At 52.2% G+C, this 14,859-nt stretch overlaps 1 pseudogene; it reads left to right on the top strand.

Annotated features, from left to right (window-relative positions):
- LOC147119605 (uncharacterized) overlaps positions 1–14,859 on the top strand; it is a 183,995-nt pseudogene that overhangs the window by 527 nt on the left and 168,609 nt on the right.

Genomic DNA, 14,859 nt, shown 5'->3' on the forward strand with positions numbered 1-14,859 from the left:
TGCCACCTGCCTTTAACCTTTAATAACAAAGCATTATTACCTCGAGTGCTGGACCTCCTTCCCCCCGCCCCCCGCTTCTTGTTCTCATCGACATGTTGCAGGATTTCACAGGGCTGGCAGCGTGCGTATGGAGTCATAAGCGCCCCACAAGTTCCAGCTTTCCACATGCAATGGTGCCCATCCGCTAGAAATTCACTTCTGCTGGCACAGGGTTGGGCATTTATTGAGGTGTATAAAATTGAGGGGCCTAAAAGTGGATAGAAGAGGGGTCAAAAACCAGGGGAGACAGATTTAAAGTAATTGGGGGAAGGTTTAGAGGGGATTTGAGGGGAAATGTCTTCGCCCAGAGGGTCGTGGGGGTCTGGAACTCACTGCCTGAAAGGATGGTAGAGGCAGGAACCCTAACCACATTTAATAAGTACTTGGATGTGCACTTGGGATGCTGGAACCTGCAGGGCTACGGACCAAGAGCTGGGAAGTGGGATTAGGCTGGATAGCTTTTTGTTGGCCGGCACGGACACGATGGGCTGAAATGGCCTCCTTCCGTGCTGTAACTTTGATTCGCCCAACAACGGCCCAGCCAATACCCACCAAACCCTTGCGCCTTCTTGCAACTGCGTAAGGCTTTAAATAATTGTTAAAAACAAATTTTATAACTATTTACATTTGCTTACATTTAAAATTAGGTCAATTTTTTTCCTGGTTAAAGTTTTTTTTGTTCACATGGTAATAACTTTTGAACCTGATTTACTTTTACTTCAGTGTTTAATTATTTTTGAGGATTTCTATTCTGCTTGTGGAGGGTTCCCTACGTAAATGGAATCCCATGAGCACAATGGGAATCCCCCTTTGTCATTGGTTGGCCTGGCCCACGTGATCCCAGAGACGCTTGCGAACCTCCTGCGCCCCCTGGTGTGCGTGGGCCTTTATGCAGGTGGACCCCTGCCGGCCCAGCACCGCCAGATTCAATTCCCAGTCAAATGTGCCGGTCTCACATTTACCCTGACGATACGCAGTAGTACCCCTCGAACCTTCCTGACTGAGCTGTCACGCTGCTTGTCTGACATCAAGCATATGCTCAAACATTTTTCCTGTAATACTGGCCAGACTGAATCCCCAATCTGCGGTTGCCAACCCACTCCATCACTCCCCCTGACGGCTTTGAATGAGGCGGAACCAGACCGTTAGCAATCTCGGCGCCTTATTTGACTTTCATTTTATATAGCGCCTTCCGCTACCTCGGGACAGTCTAAAAGCGCTTTTGAGCTGTTATATTGTAGAAAATGCGGCAGTCAATTTGCGCACCGCAATGTGATAATTACAAGATAATCCGTAAGTGATCTTGACTGAGAAATATTGACCAGGACACCGCGGATTACTCCCTCGTTCTTCAAAATGGTGCCATGGGATCATTTACATCCATCTGAGAGCGGGCCTGGCCTCAGTTTAACAGCACCTCCAACAGTGCAGCAATGCCTCAGTCCTGCACTGGAGTGTCAGCCTAGATTTGAACCCACAATCTTTTGACTATCCTAACTCGCAGCAAGTCCCAGTCACTCATCACCCCTGTGACCTCTGATCTACATTGGCTCCCGGTCTGGCAACGCCTCGATTTAAAATTCTCACCCTTGTTTATTAAAACCTCTCTGCTACTGAGATCTGTGCGCTCTTGTACACCCAATTTTTATCCTTCCACAATTGGCGGACGTGCCTTCAGTTGCCTAGGCCCTAAGCTTTGGAACACCCTCCCTAATCCCCTCCACCTTTCTGGTTATTTCTCATTGATTGAACGGCTCTGTAAAACCTACCTCTTTGACCAAGCTATTGTCACGTGTCCTAATATTTCTGTGGCTCGAAGTCAAATTGTTTGATGCCACTCCTGTGAAGCGCCTTGGGACGTTTGACTGTTAGGGGCGCTATATAAAGGCAAATTGTTTTGACTTTAATGGCATTTGGGTCTCTTTATTTAAGGAGGGATATATTTGCATTGGAGGCAATTCAGAGAAAGTTCTTTAGGTTAATTCCTGAGTTGAAGGGGTTGTCTTGAGAAATTTGAGCAGTTTGGGCCTATACTCGTTGGAGTTTGCAAGAAAGATGTGATTGTGGCGGAGCCACCAAGGGTCTCAGTACAATTAGTAATAATCCCTTTAACTAGTGTAGTGCAGCCGCAGACTGCACCTTTAAATTTCCTGTTAACTGTATTGTTTTCCTGCACTCCACGTGATGTCATGACACCGATCACGTGACCACCAGTGGCACAAAGAACGCGATGACGTCAGCTTCCAGTAGTCGTCGAGTGCCCAGCAAGCTGAATAGACCTGTGCACCGTTTCTCCTGTACTTGTTAACTTCGTTGTTCATTAAAACCTGTTGATTTGATTCATCGAGTCGAATACCTTTATTTAGATAGGAACCTCCATTCCTACATTGGTGACCCTGATCTCGGCGGACAATTTTAGTCGAGGGTGAACACTAACGCCGTCACCCTTAAACTGCCGCAGTTCTGGGAACAGTAGCCAGCAGCATGGTTTTTCCAGGCAGAAGCACAGTGCGCTCTCAGGGAGGTCACAGCGGACGTGGCCCGTTATTATGTGAGTGCCGCTCTCGACAGTGCCACGGCCTCGTGGGTCGTCAGCATCCTTGGAAGCCCACTGGAGGAGGGCAAGTACAAAGCGCTTTAAGCCCGTTTGCTACAGGTATTTGATCTTAAGTCGGAGCGGGCACGCAAGCTTATTTCCATGCCCGGGCTCGGACTCAAAACCGTCAGAGCTGATGAGTCAAATGCTCACGCTGTTGGGCGTGGAACCCCAATGTTTTTTATTCCGTGAGCTTTTCCTCTGCCAGCTTCCCGAACCGGTTCAGGTGGCCTTGGCCAACACTGCCATCACAGACGGTGCTGAACTCGCTGCACAGGCAGACAAGATATTTACTGTTACTCAGCAATGTTGTGGAGTCACGAGGTGCCTGTCCCCCATGCGAGCGAAGCCCAGCCCTCCCCCAGCAGGATGGTGCGCGTACCACGCCCGTTTTGGCGCCAAAGCTCGATGCTGCCGGCCTCCTTGCAGTTTCCCTCAAGAAGGAAAAAAAAAAACACTCCAACAAGCCCGCGTCCTCCCGGACGGACAAGGTCTAAAAAGCACAGCAAGTTAGCTATGGCGGCGGGCTCAGCAGGGAAACTCATATTTATGTTACGGATTCTGTGCAACACTGGTTCACAGTGCAGCATCCTCCCAGCTTCAAAGCTGGACCTACTATCCGGTGGCCAGGGGTCTTCCCTCGTGGCAATAAATGGCACTGCCATGCATATGTTCGGGAAACAGACGGTAAACTTAACCTTCGCCAGTCAGCGTTTTGTCTGCGACTTTATTACAGTTAAGGTCTCAGGCCATCCTGGGGGCTGGTTTTTTTTCTGTGCCAACGGTCTGCTGGTCGACGTCCAACACTGCTGACTCATTAATGCATCCACTTTCCACGCAGTGCCCTGCCACCGCAGCACTGCAGTGTCCTGGTCGGTGGCCTGTGCGGTTCCGTCGCAAGACTGGTTTACGCGCCTGCTCGGCGAATTCCCGGAGCTCACCAGGCCCACTTTTTCGGCTGCAAACACACGGCACAGGGTGGAGCACCATATCTCCATGACCGGAGCACCCGTTTATGCTCGGGCGCGGCGATTAGAAGCTGGCAGCCGCAAAGGCTGAGTTCCAGACCATGGAGCGCCTCGGGATCATCCGGCATTCGGACAGCCCTTGGTCCTCCCCACTGCATAAAGTACCCAAACCCGGCGGCGGATGGCGACCTTGCGGGGATTACAGACGCTTAAACGACGCCACGATACCGGACAGGTACCCTATTCCCCACATCCAAGATTTTTCAGCACATCTGGCTGGCAACGCTATTTTCTAAAGTGGATCTTGTTCGTGGATATCGCCAAGTTCCGGTGCACCCTCCAGACATCCCCAAAATGGCAGTCATTACTCCGTTCGGCCTTTGAGTTCCTCCGCATGCCATTCGGTCTGAAACGCAGCGCAAGCATTCCAGGGTTTGATGGACTCTGTATTACGGGACCTGCCCTTCATTTTTGTATATTTGGACGATATCCTAATAGCCAGCAAGGATACGACCGCTCACATGGCACATTTACGTACACTTTTCGCCCGACTCAGCCAACATGGCCTTATTATCAATCCGGCCAAATGCACGTTCGGAGTATTCAGTATTGATTTCCTGGGACACAGGATTACCCCAGAAGGTGCCGTCCCACTAGCCACCAAGGTAGAGGCAGTTCCCGCAGCCTCGCACGGTCAAACCCCTGCAAGAGTTCTTGGGGATGGTAAATTTTTATCATCGTTTCCTCCCCAAAGCGGCCTCTGTATGAAGCACTAAAAGGAAAGTCGGGCAAGGATGTTCTCACTTGGACACTGCAAATGGACTAGGCGTTCCGCGGTACCAAGGCGGCGTTGGCGGATGCAACTATGCTAGCATACCCACTCTCGGGCGTGACTGTTGCCCTCACTACGGATGCCTCCAACTACGCCATCGGAGCAGTTCAAGAGCAGTGGGTTGACGAGGGTTGGCAGCCGTTAGCCTTTTTCAGCCGCCAACTGCGCAAGAACGAGTAAAAGTATAGCACTTTTGACAGAGTTGCTAGCCCTGTTTTTGGCCATCCAGCATTTCTGTTTCCTCCTAGAAGGCCGCCCGTTCACTGCATGCATGGACCACAAGCCACTCCCCTTCGCCATGGCCAAAACAGCGGAACCTTGGTCAGCTCAGCAGCAGTGCCACCTCACGTTTATATCCGAATTCACGATGGATTTGCGGCACGTGGCAGGCAAGGATAATCTCGTGGCAGATTGCCTTTCCCGGGTTCCAGTCCAGGCAGTCCACCTGGGCATCGATTTCGTCAGACTGGCAGAGGATCAACTGGCAGACCCAGAGGTACAAGCGTTCAGGACCACGCCTTCCAGTTGGCAGGTTGCAGATGTGCCGTTTCGAGAGGCAGGAACCACGCTCTTGTGCGACACATCCATGGGAGTGCCCTGGCCCATTGTGCTGGTCGAATGGTGCAAGAAAGTATTCCAGGCAATCCACAGGTTATCTCACCCAGGGATGTGGGCTTCTCAATGGCTACTGTCCCACAAATTCATTTGGAAAGGCATGCAATTGTACGGCCGGGACTGGACAAACAATTGCGTAGATTGTCAAAAATCCAAAGTCCACCGTCGCGTCAAGGCCCCGGTGGCCAACTTCTCAGTGCCTGAGCGCCGTTTTGACCACGTTCACGTGGATTTAGTAGGCCCCCTTCCCGGCTCACGTGGATTCACACACCTCCGGATGGTGGTAGACCGGACCACCAGGTGGCCAGAGGTGATTTCCTTGGCCGCTACCACCGCAGCAGACGTCACCAGGGCATTTCTTTCATCGTGGGTGGCTCGGTTCGGGGTGCCATCGGACATCTCCTCAGACCATGGTCCGCAATTCACATCGGAGCTGTGGAACGCAGTGGCACAAGGCCTGGGTACCAAGCTGCACCGTATGGTCTGTGCGACAGGTTCCATCGGTCTCAAAGCGTCCCTCCATGCCAGCTTGAGGGGACCCAACTGGGTGGACAGGCTCCCATGGGTGATGCTAGGCCTCCAGACAGCACCAAAGGAGGATCTTCAGTCTTCATCGGCTGAACTGGTTTATGGCCAGACACTGAGAGTGCCAGGTGATTTTCTCTCTCTCCACACACCGAACCATGGTCTGCAGCTCAACAGCTCCTACTTCATCAGGAGGCGGCTAGGAATTTCCTGCCCATCCCAACCTCACAGCATGACCTGCAGAGGCCTCACATCCTGACAGAGCTCATGAGTTCGGACTATGTCTTTATTCGACAGGACGGTCACAGAGACCCACTCAAGCCACCATGTATACCGAACCTTTTCATGTCATCTCATCGGGGCAAAAGTTTTTCAGTCAAAGTCAGTGGAAAGTCTGATACCGTCTCTATCGAGCGGCTCAAACCAGCCCACCTGGATCGGAGTGAGCCTGTCGTGACTGCCCAACCACCTCGCCGCGGCCGACCGCCATTGGCCGCCAGACCAGCCGTGCATCAGGCCACCGCCAAACAGCCCGATTCGGCCTCAGACACACCTGCACCTCTGCCTACCATTTCTGCCCCGCCCGAGACGCCGTTTCTGCCACAATCCGGCACTGCTTCTACTAACGTCCCGTTTCCACTGCCGGAGTTTCTTCGCCATTCGGCCAGGATCATTAAGCCTCCTACTCGGTTGACAATGTCCGTTAAAGTGGATTTTGGGGGGGGCGCCTGTTACAATTAGTAATAATCCCTTTAACTACAGTGTACTGCAGCCGCGGACTGCACCTTTAAACTGCCTGTTAACTACTGTGTTGTTTTCCTGCACTCCACGTGATGTTATGACGCCGATCACGTGACCACCAGTGCCACGAAGAATGTGATGATGTCAGCTTCCAGAATCTTCCAGTAGTCGTCGAGTGCCCAGCAAGCTGGATAGACCTGTGTACCGTTTCCCTGTTGACTTCGTTCATTAAAAACTGTTGATTTGATTCGAGTCGAATACCTTATTCAGATAGGAACCTCCGTTCCTACATGATCTTATTAAAACGTAAGATTCTGAGGGCTTGATAAGGTAGATGCAGCGAGGATGCTCCCCTCGGGGGGAATCTAGAACTAGGGGGCATAGTTTCAGAATAAGGAGTCGCCCATTTAAAACTGAGGAGGAATTACTGAGGGTCGCGAATCTTTGGCATTCTCTACCCCAGAGAGCTACGGAGTCGGTGGATTTCTTTTCCGGTGGAGATAGTTTTCTGAATGGTAAGGGAGTCGAGGGTTATGGGGAGTGGGCTGGGAAGTGGAGTTGAGGCCGGGAAGTGGAGTTGAGGCTAAGATCAGATCAGCCATGATCTTATTGAATGGCGGAGCAGGCTCGGGGGGGCGAATGGCCTATTCCTGCTCTTATTTCTTATGTTCGTGTCATTCTCGGGATAAGGGTGTCACAAGCAAGGCCGGTAATTGTTGCCCTGAGCAGGTGGTGATGGGCCACCGCCTTGAACCGCTGCAGTCCCTGTGGTGATGGTGCTCCCACAGCGCTGTTTGACCCAGTGACGGTGGTACTTGCCACGATGTGATGCAACTGAATGGCTTGCTGGGGCACTTCCGAGAGCAGCCGTGTTGGTGAGACTGGAATCACATAGGCCAGACCAGGTAAGGACGGCAGCTTCCTTTCCCTAAAAGACATTAGCGAACCATTTGGGTAGTTACGACAATCTGACCGCATCGTGGTCAGTTTTTTTCGGATGTCAACTTTTATTATAAACTGGACTCAAATTCACAAGCCTAGTGCGATTTTAAACCCGTTATCTGGATTACTGGTGACATGACCGAACAGCGCACTGGCTTTCAATGCAGTTTTTTAAGATAAATACTTGGAAAGCAGAAATGATGGTTCAGGGAGCGTCTGTAAATGAGAGCGGTGTCAGAACGTACAGTCCCTCTCCACATCCATCTGTCTCGAGGTTGATCAGCAGCCCAACCAGTCTCCTTCCCACTTACTTCCTCCAGATAAAATGTCATTATGGGAGATATTGGGGGGAGTATTGCTATACATACTTTACCTCTAATAGGAAACATTGAAACTCTAGTGAGCACCGTATATTAAATCGTCACTGAGATAATAACTGTAGTGTATGTACCAGTCTACCTTTAAGGGAACTATTGAATGTAACCATTCACCTTTAAGAGAACTACTTTAGGTGTGGCACTACTTGTTTGGCTTCTGTATACTGTAATACCGACAGTGACCACACCGGTATATAAGTGTTGTGGTAGGATAACTAGGGCAGATTCGCCCTGACCTTCGAATAGTAAAGACCTGTTTGTTTGTTACTCCTGAAGTCTGTGTCGTTATTAACTGTACAACCCACAAACTTTACAGTGGCGACGAGTCTGATCGTACCCTGCGGCAAGACTACCAAAGCAACGAAGAGCGTCGAAGAGAGGCAACCGCCCTCGTCGTGCTGCTGAAAGAAAACACGAGGCTGCAGCAGGAGAAAGGAGGAAGACTTTAGCAACAAAAGCTTCCATTAGCAACCGGCACTGACTGCCCTTCTACCACGGTGCAGAGTGAGCCGATCAGCTGGCAACAAGGCGGCCGCGGAGACTGAGTAGGGGAAAGTGTAAGGAGTATCCGGAGGATAAGGGCAGAGCACTCGACCTCGGTCGAGGGGGAGCTGAGCCGGTCAGAAGCCGGGTCCAACAGCGTCGTGAGACAGTCGGACCGCGATCGGCGGGAAAAGCCGGGCAGCAACCGCAGCCACGAAGCGCTGAGACTGGGAGTAGGCGCGGGAAGAGAAACCCAGCCACAGCCGGGGAGGGAAACACCGGTCTGCGAGAGGGCTGGGAGGCGAACAGGAACCGTGCGGGTGGGAGAGAGAGACTGCGCGAGAGCCAGTCCAGTGGCTGAACTGTTCTCCACCAACGGGGTACCCAGCGCCGGTAGAACCGAACGCGCGGGAGAGAGAGCGACAGAGCCGGGTACGGAGAGAGAGACTGCGCCAGAGCCAGTCCAGCGGCTGAACTGTCCTCCATTAACGGGGTACCCAGCGCCGGTAGAGCCGTGCGGGCAGGAGGAAAAGACAGAGCCGAGTAAGGGGAGCTGTGCGAGAGCCAGCCCAGCGGCTGAACCTGTCCGCTGTGGGGAAAGCGTACCCCTTCCACCAGGAAGAAACGCGGGAAGCCGCCATTAGGCGGAGGAGACGACAGAAGTGGGAAACTGCCATTGAAGTGGGCGGGGAGAGAAAGGAAGAGCGGAAAACCGCCATTTTCGCGGGAAAACCGCCATCTTAACTGACATACCGCCATTGAAGTGGGCGGGGAGAGAAGGAAAGAGCGGGAAACCGCTGATTTCGTGGGAAAAACCGCCATCTTAGAAATAAACAAATAAATAAGAATACTTAAAGAAATACTGGTGCTGCTCCCAAGGAAAGAAAGATGCCTAAGCGAGGGAATATTAACGATTTTAATTCTGAAATAGAAGACTGGGCCACGTACGTGGAATGCATAGAGATCTATTGCGAAGCCAACAAAATAGAGGAAGACGACAAGGTGATAACATTGCTAAACTCGGTGGCAAAAACATACGGGCTCTTGAAGCATCTAATAGCACCAGATAAACCAGCGGATCAGACCTTCGAAGAGATTGTGGCTGTGCTGAAGGACCACTTGAACCCCACACCGTTGATGCTGGCTGAGCGATTCAAATTCTACGCAAGAACGCAGAGGAAAGACAAAAGCAATGCGGAATACTTGGTCGAACTGCGTAGGCTAGCGAAATACTGCCAGTTCGGAGGGAATCTGACAGAGGCACTGCGGGACAAGTTCGTATGCGGATTGTCCAAAGAAGGAACGCAGAAGTGACTACTGGAAGGAAACGACCTCACACTGGACAGGGCTGTCCTCATAGCTGCATCACACGAAGCCGCAGCGAAAGGAATGGCGGAAATGCAGCTAAAGGCGGCGGCACTCTGGGTGGACCAAATTACTTCGAGCACAACAAAATGCTACCGTTGTGGGAAGACAACGCACGACCAGAATCGATGCTGGTTTAAGAACCAAGAGTGTAGGAAATGTGGCAAACTGGGTCACATCGCGAAGGTATGCCGGTCAGGGAAAAAGACCAGCAATCAAAGGAAGCCACCACAAGAAAAGTACAACAAGGTACACAAGGTGGCTGAGAAGAGTTCAGACAAACAGAATTCAGACTCAGACCCAAACAACCAGGAGCTGGGTAGTCTGAGAATCCACAATGTGGGTAAAGAAACTGATCTACAAACTATCTGGGTCATACTAAAAATAGCTGGAGTCCAAGTAAGAATGGAGCTGGACACGATCAGCTCTATCAGTCATCAACCGAAGGGACTACCACCGGCTATTCTCTCACATACCTTTTAAGAAATACCAAGTTCGTATTACAGACATACACAGGGCATAACGTATACCCCATGGGGAAAATAAGAGTCAAGGTGAGAGATAGGGGTAAAGAACACCCAAGAATGAACTTGTACGTATTACCGGAGGGAGGACCACCACTTCTAGGATGGGAGTGGATTAAGAAAATAGACATGGAATGACACTACCTAAAAGCCATAATGAGGGTGGACTCGGTGCAAGCTATCAGCTCAGATTCTGAAATGGATGATGATAAGACCAATTCAAATATGGAAGACAAGGCTAAAAGGGACTTGCCGATGATGGGGAAGGAAATGAAGACATGCAGAAAGACTTATGTTACCAAGAAGAATAAAGCTGCAGAGCAGAACTCCAGGTTGACAGAGAATTCTGAGCCTGTTCAAGCTAAGGATTCATCCACGACGGAAGAACACCGAGCTCGGACTCAAACTTATGTCAAAGTACGACAACAATTAGAACAGTTGAGTGACCGTTGTGGTAAACCACTGTTATTGTATATTGTTACCTCTGGGTGGCGCTGTGTACCAAGGCATGCCTCAGCTGAAATAACAACAGAAAATGCTGGAAAAACTCAGCAGGTCAGGCAACATCCGTGGAGAGAAATTTGAGTTGACGTTTCGGGTTTGACCCTTCTTCAAAACTGGAGAGAAAAGGAACTAGATCGAAGGCAGGGCTGCGATCGGACAAAAGAATAAAAGAACCAAAAGAAGTAAAAGAGATTAGAAGCTAGACGAGATGGTAATAGGCTGACTCCGCCCACATGACCAGGTATAAAGGTGGGAGTTTCGCCGACTCACTTCCTTCTTGGAACCAGTCACCCACGAGAAGCATGCTCTGTTCTCTAGTTAATAAAAGCCTTTTCATCACCTTCCTGATTCATCGTCTTTTATGGAGTAATTGATAAGCGTATCAATTTTATTAACGAAGTAAAATGGCGACACCTGAACAGCAACAACAGCAGGCGTTGCTGCGAGCCCTCAGACCGGCATGCCTGGACCTCGACCCTCAAGCAGCGGGTTCATCAACCAATTTCGAACACTGGCTGAGCTGCTTTGAATCCTTCCTATGAGCCTCCGCCGTGACATCGGAGGAGAACAAACTAAAAGTTCTGACCGCCCAGGTGAGCCCTCAAGTATATACGCTTATCCGGGATGCTACTACGTACACGGCGGCCCTCGAACTACTAAAAGGGCACTACATGCGCCGAGTGAACACGATTTACGCCAGACACCTCTTGGGATCCTGCAGGCAGCAACCGGGGGAATCGGTAGAGGCATTTTTACGGGCGTTAGACACTCTGCAGAGACTGCGACTGTAAGGAGGTAACGGCTGCGGGGCACGCGGAGGGACTTACTTGTGATGCCTTCGTCAGGGGCCTCCAGTCCGACTACTCCCGGCAGAGACTGCTCGAAAGCAAGGAGCTCGACCTGAAGACGGCCGTAGCCCTTGCGCTCTTGCTAGATGCGGCCCACCGAAACCTCGAAGCATACCCACGTAACGGCGCCGCGCCATGGCCATCGCGACCATGGGACATGGGACCGCCGCCCCTGGCACCAACTGCTGCAGCGATGTCCCGAAATCAACTGGGCCAGCCGCCCCCGGTAAGAACTGCAGCGATGCCCCGTAACCAGGCCCAAAAATGCTATTTCTGTGGCCAGTTAAAACACCCTAGAGCGCACTGCCCGGCTAAGATCGCTACCTGCTCGGGCTGCGGGAAGAAAGGCCATTATGCCAATGCCTGCAGGGGGAAACCAGCGAACGCCAGCAGCGCCGCGTGCGAACCATGGGGGCAGCCATCTTATCCGCCATTTTGTGCACCTCCGGCCGCATGGCCACCGCCATTTTATCCGCCGCACTCAACCGCCACTTCATCTCCGGACTCGACCACCGTCTCGTCGGACGACCATACCGACTCACTAAGCCATACACTGGCCTCCGTTACGCTGGATCAAGCCCTCCCTCATCATCTATCCAGCTCCATGATGGATATCATGGTAAACAGCCGCGCCACCACTTGCCTAATCGACAGCGGGAGCACAGAGTTTTATTCACCCCGACACGGTACGTAGCCACTCCCTCACGGTCCTGCCGACGCGCCATCGGATTTCTATGGCGTCCAAGTCCCATTCAATGGACGTCGGCGGCTACTGTGTGGTGACCCTTTCGGTTGGGGGCACAGAATATAAAAATTTTAAACTTCTAGTCCTGCCCCGTCTCTGCGCTGCCGTGCTGCTAGGGTTGGATTTTCAGTGCCACCTTAAAAGTGTCACATTAGCATATGGTGGGCCCCTCCCCCCACTCACAGTCTGCAACCAACACCTTTTAAATCGCCCGCCGCAAACCACCTGCAGCCTTTCCACACTAAAAGTCCCCCCTCCCCCCTCACTTGTTCGCTAACCTCACCCACGACTGTAAACCCATCGCTACCAAGAGCAGGCAGTACAGCGCCGGGGACAGAGCTTTCATTAGCTCTGAGGTGGAGCGGCTCTTGAAGGAGGGCATTATCGAAGGGAGCACTAGCCCCTGGCGAGCCCAGGTTGTAGTCGTTAAAACCACTGATAAACGCCGCCTGGTCATTGACTACAGCCAAACCATAAACCGGTACACTCAGCTGGACGCATACCCCCTTCCTCGCATATCTGATATGGTCAACCAGATTGCGCAATACAAAGTATTCTCCACCATTGACCTTAAGTCAGCATACCACCAGCTCCCCATCCGCCATGAGGACTGCCAGTATACTGCCTTCGAGGCAAACAGCCGCCTCTACCACTTCCTTAGGGTTCCCTTCGGCATCACCAACCGGGTTTCGGTCTTCCAAAGGGAGATGGACCGGATGGTTGACGAGAACGCGCTGCAGGCCACCTTTCCCTATCTGGATAACGTCACCATCTGTGGCCACGACCAGCAGGACCATGACGTTAATCTAGAAAAATTCCTCTGTACGGCCCAACGGCTGAACCTAACGTACAATAAAGAGAAATGTATGTTTCGCATCAAACGCCTCGCCATTCTCGGCTGCGTGGTGGAGAACGGAGTCATCGGGCCCGACCCCGACAGAATGCGCCCCCTAATGGAGCTACCCCTCCCCCACTGCCAAAAAGCACTGAAGAGATGCCTGGGGTTTTTCTCCTACTATGCCCAGTGGGTGCCCCACTATGCAGACAAAGCTAGACCCCTCATCAAATCCACCTCCTTCCCCCTGACACCAGAGGCGTGTGCAGCCTTCACTCTTATCAAGAGTGATATCGCGAAGGCCACAATGCACGCAGTGGATGAGTCGATCCCTTTCCAAGTGGAGAGCGATGCATCCGACTTCGCCCTAGCTGCGACCCTTAACCAGGCGGGCAGACCCGTGGCCTTTTTCTCAAGGACCCTCCAGGGCCCCGAGACCCGACACTCCTCTGTCGAAAAGGAGGCCCAGGCTATTGTGGAAGCGGTGCATCACTGGAGGCATTACCTGGCCGGAAAACGGTTTACCCTGCTCACTGACCAGCGTTCAGTAGCTTTTATGTTTAATAATAAGCAGAGGGGCAAAATCAAGAACGACAAGATCTTGAGGTGGAGAATCGAACTCTCCACCTACAATTACAATATCTTGTACCGGCCCGGGAAACTCAATGAGCCCCCAGATGCCCTATCACGTGGTACATGCGCCAACGCGCAGGTTGATAGACTGCAGACCCTCCACAATGACCTCTGCCACCTGGGGGTCACCAGGTTCTTCCATTTTATCAAATCCCGTAACCTGCCCTACTCCATCGAGGAGGTCAGGACCATGACCAGGAACTGCCAAATCTGTGCCGAGTGCAAACCGCACTTTTATAGGCCGGACAGAGCAAGCCTGATCAAGGCCACTCGCCCCTTCGAGCGCCTGAGCGTCGATTTTAAAGGGCCCCTCCCCTCCTCTGACCGCAATGTGTACTTCCTCAACATAATTGATGAGTACTCCCATTTCCCGCTTGCCATCCCTTGCCCAGACATGACCAGTACCACGGTCATCAAATGTCTGAATGACCTCTTCGCTTTGTTCGGGTTCCCTAGCTATATACATAGCGACAGGGGCTCATCTTTCATGAGTGACGAACTTCGGCAGTACCTGCTAGCGAGAGGTATTGCTACGAGCAGAACCACCAGCTACAACCCCCGGGGGAACGGCCAGGTGGAAAGAGAGAACGCGACGGTTTGGAAGGCCGTCCACTTAGCCTTAAAATCTAAGGGCCTTCCGACCTCTCGCTGGCAGGAGGTCCTCCCTGCAGCGCTCCACTCCATCCGGTCACTGCTTTGTACTGCCACTAATGCCACCCCTCATGAGCAAATGTTCATTTTCCCCAGGAAGTCCACATCGGGAACCTCGCTACCGGCATAGCTGACTTCTCCTGGGCCCGTCCTACTGCGGAGGCACGTAAGGACCCATAAAACGGACCCCCTGGTCGAGAGGGTGCACCTCCTACACGCCAACCCCCATTATGCCTGGGTGACATACCCAGACGGGCAGGAGGACACGGTCTCCATACGAGATCTCGCACTCTCGGGTACCCCTGAACTACCACCGTTATCCCCCACCACCCCTCCGAATCCAACCCCTGTAGATGACATGCCAGAGCCCCAGGACCCTTCGTTGACCACCCAGACACCAGATCCGACGTTGGATGCTGCAACACCGCCGCCGCCACCACGACGATCAGGACGTCAGACAAGGCCTCCTGATAGACTTAACTACACGAACTTGTAGTACCCTTCACCCCGCCGGACTTAATTCTAAACAAGGGGTGAATGTGGTAAACCACTGTTATTGTATATTGTTACCTCTGGGTGGCGCTGTGTACCAAGGCATGCCTCAGCTGACTCCGCCCACATGACCAGGTATAGAGG

This window comes from Somniosus microcephalus, chromosome 4 (assembly GCF_052327205.1).
Source record: "Somniosus microcephalus isolate GS21.2 chromosome 4, FLI_Smic_1.0, whole genome shotgun sequence".
NCBI lineage: Eukaryota > Metazoa > Chordata > Chondrichthyes > Squaliformes > Somniosidae > Somniosus > Somniosus microcephalus.